Source organism: Myotis davidii, unplaced genomic scaffold (assembly GCF_000327345.1).
Source record: "Myotis davidii unplaced genomic scaffold, ASM32734v1 scaffold168, whole genome shotgun sequence".
Lineage (NCBI taxonomy): Eukaryota > Metazoa > Chordata > Mammalia > Chiroptera > Vespertilionidae > Myotis > Myotis davidii.
This window is the reverse complement of record NW_006383016.1, coordinates 12,301,640-12,305,228: the sequence shown is the minus strand read 5'-3', so window position 1 is coordinate 12,305,228 and position 3,589 is coordinate 12,301,640. Positions and strand designations below refer to the sequence as shown.

Genomic DNA, 3,589 nt, shown 5'->3' with positions numbered 1-3,589 from the left:
TTGAGTTATAAGACTTCACTTATTTATTTCAAAACTTTCAAAACTATGACAAAGTAAAAGACTTATAAAAACATCAGAAATCTCACCACCTAGAAACAAAAGCTGAAAACATTCAACTTTAGGATTAATTACCACATACTTTTTTTAGTATTTTAAAATGAACACTTAAATTAATTAAACACACACAAAAAAAGAAAACTATTTATGAAAATAAATTAATGTAGTCCTGGCCAGGAAACTCAGTTGGTTAGAGCATCGTCCTAATAATCCAAGGTTACGAATTTGGTCCCTGGTCAGGGCACATACAATAAATGCATAAATAAATAGAATAGCATATTGATGTTTCTCTCTCTCTCTCTCTCAAATCAATCGATAAAACTTAAATTACCTTGGTTTCCCTGTTTTTTAAAAAAAATGAATTAATGTACTGCTATCACTTTCTTTTTTTAATTTTAAAAAAGACACATTTATTCAGCGTCATGATCAGACTATTACATTTAGCAATCAACAGCATGGGTGCAAAAAAAAAAAATCTACATTAAAACCCTTGGTTGGAATGCTTTACACTTTCCACAGAACAGAAACTAAAATAACCTGTTATACAATTAGTCACAAATACAGTCCTCGGGTTTTTTTTGCCCATTCACATGAGTATTGTCTAACACATGTCTTCTTTGTAGCAGCTAGGCCCTGCCACCACTGTGCTTGGCTGAGTTCACAAATCTGTTGTAACCTGTAGCTTCCCTGTCACTTCTCTGGCTCTCCTCTCCTGCTAAGCTTTGTTTCCTGGCAGTAATTAAAACCTTCTGCCACTGCCATAGCTACTGCTGCTGCTGGAACCACCATAGCCACCTTGGTTTCGTGGTTTGGCAAAGTATTGACCTCCACCACCATAAGGGCCAGAGCTTCTGCCCCCAAAGTTCCTCCTTTCATAGGTCCAAAATTTGAAGATTGTTGTAATTGCCAAAATCATTCTAGCTTCCACCACCTCCAAAATTGCTCCCATCATTACCAAATCCATTATAGCCATCCCCACTGCCACCATATCCACCGCCACCACGGCTGCCACCAAAGCCACCTCAACCAATGAAGTTTCCTCCACGACCAAAGTTGTTGTTTCCACCAAAACCACCTCCACGACTACCTCCGAAGTTTCCAGAACCACTTCGACCTCTTTGGCTGGATGAAGCACTAGCCATCTCTTGCTTAGGTAGAGCTTTCCTTACTTCACAGTTGTGGCCATTCACAGTATGGTATTTCTGAATGACAGTCTTGTCTACAGAGTCATGGTTGTCAAAGGTTACAAAAGCAAAGCCTCTCTTTTTGCCACTGCCTCGGTCAGTCATGATTTCAATCACTTCTATTTTCCCATACTGTTCAAAATAATCTCTTAGGTGATGTTCTTCAGTGTCTTCTTTAATACCGCCGACAAAAATCTTCTTCACAGTTAAGTGGGCACCAGGTCTTTGAGAATCTTCTCTTGAGACAGCCCTCTTTGGTTGCACCACTCTTCCGTCCACCTTGTGTGGCCTTGATTTCATGGCTGCATCCACCTCCTCCACAGTGGCATAGGTGACAAACCCAAAGCCTCTGGAGTGCTTGGTGTTTGGATCTCTCATCACCACACAGTCCGTGAGCATTCCCCATTGCTCAAAATGGCTCCTCAGACTCTCATCGGTTGTTTCAAAGCTCAAACCTCTGATAAAGAGCTTCCGCAGCTGCTCCGGCTCCTTGGGAGACTCAGACTTAGACATGATGACTGTAACAGGGGAAATTCCAATGATGCTTGCTCCGCGGCGTTCACCAGCAGAAAGGAGTTATCGCACTGCTTTCACTTTCAATATTTTCCAGGTGGCCCAAATTCGAGACAATCCTCCTACTTCCTTATATATAACATCTTATTGTAAAGAAACAAAAAAATTTTTGACCAATTTGTTAAGGTATATTGACAGTTTAGTCCTAGCCGGCTCAGTGAATAGAGCACTGGCCCGAGGACTGAAGGGTCCTGGGTTGGATTCCAGTCAAGGGCACGTACCTCAGTTGCAGGCTCCATTCCAGGCCCTGGTCAGGGTGCGTGCAGGAGGCAACCAATTAATATGTCTCTCTTACATAGATGTTTCTCTCTCTGTCTCTCCCACTCTCTTCCACTTCCTCTAAAAATAAAAATAAATAAAAGGTACAAAACTGTAGCTAGAGGTGCTATTGTCCAGGATAGTGTTTTGTGGGTTTTTTTTAAAGGTATATGACAGTTTATAGTAAGTGAAATCTCATTTCATTTTCTTTTTTAGATCTTTCTGTTTCATAAGATGAAGAATGCTTGGATAACCAATCCATACATCCTCTACGGCGGTCTCTCCTTGGTTAAGAGCTGCTCAAGAGACAAAAGTTATTTGTAAATCACAAGAAATGAACCCAGACTTTATTTTTAAAAAGTGATGTCCTTACATACACAGGGTAAATTTTATGGCAATTTCTTAGGGAAAAGCTATATGTAAACCCACTGTCTATTATTTTGCACATAATTATGTTCCCAGTTAATTGCACAGTACAATTTATATAGTTATCATTCCATAGTGAGTTCAGTAATTTTAAACATAAACATAAAGTCTTTTTAGAGTACTGATAAAGCAATCCTCTCAGGCACATGTGCAACAATGACCTCTACATTATTACTCTAGCCATGTTCTAGTGCCAGGAGCAGGAAAAACAAATTATGTAGAACTTCTCACAGATGATTGTTGTTAACAAGGCTTACTTTTGTTTGGGTGCTCCACTTATTATTTATGCATGCCTGACCTCTTGTGAAACTAAAACCTCTTAGGAATGTCAAGGTTAGAAGTGAGACTCTGTAATTTTCCATTCGTCATCAGGTACTAGGTTCAAGCATCAGATTGTCTTTCAATTCATTCATGTGGCTGGTGCCAAAGTCTGTTCAAATGTTCCATGTGTTGTTTACTTTTGTATTTGTGACTCAAAGTATTGCTTCCAAGTATTCTATGAGCTTTCCAAATTACTTCAATGAAAATAGGTTGGCAAATGTCATAGAAATGATTATATTGAGAAAAATGTTCAAGTACAAGCAAGTGGGGAAGGGAAGCACTTCCATGTAGATCATTAACTCTTTTTTTAATCTAATTTTAATTGGCACTTCTTTTTTTTAAAGATATTTTTTTATCGATTAGAGCCCTTAACCTAGGCATGTGCCGAAGCTAGGCAGGCCGAAGCTCTATCCACTGAGCCAAACCAGCTAGGACTTATATACCGTATTTGCCGGCGTATAAGACAACTGGGCGTATAAGACGACCCCCTAACATTTCCACTCAAAATACAGAGTTTGTTATATACTCGCCGTATAAGACTACCCCCTCTTCCGCACACCTTCCACACACCAAATAAAAGGTAAAACAATATCAGATTTGATTTTAACATTTTAATTTATATTCAAATGCTTATGACATGCAGGAAAACTGTCACAAGGCTGCATGTAATCAAACATATACATAAAACAGTGCAAGTTTATTACCGGTAAACATACCGGTAATTCACTAAAGAAAACACACTCTATAGACTGGTACCGTAGATGCTTCTC

At 39.1% G+C, this 3,589-nt stretch overlaps 1 pseudogene; it reads right to left on the bottom strand.

Annotated features, from left to right (window-relative positions):
- Positions 1 to 454: 454 nt before the first annotated feature.
- Positions 455 to 1,910, bottom strand: LOC102770267 (annotated as a pseudogene).
- Between the last annotated feature and the right edge of the window lie 1,679 nt (positions 1,911 to 3,589).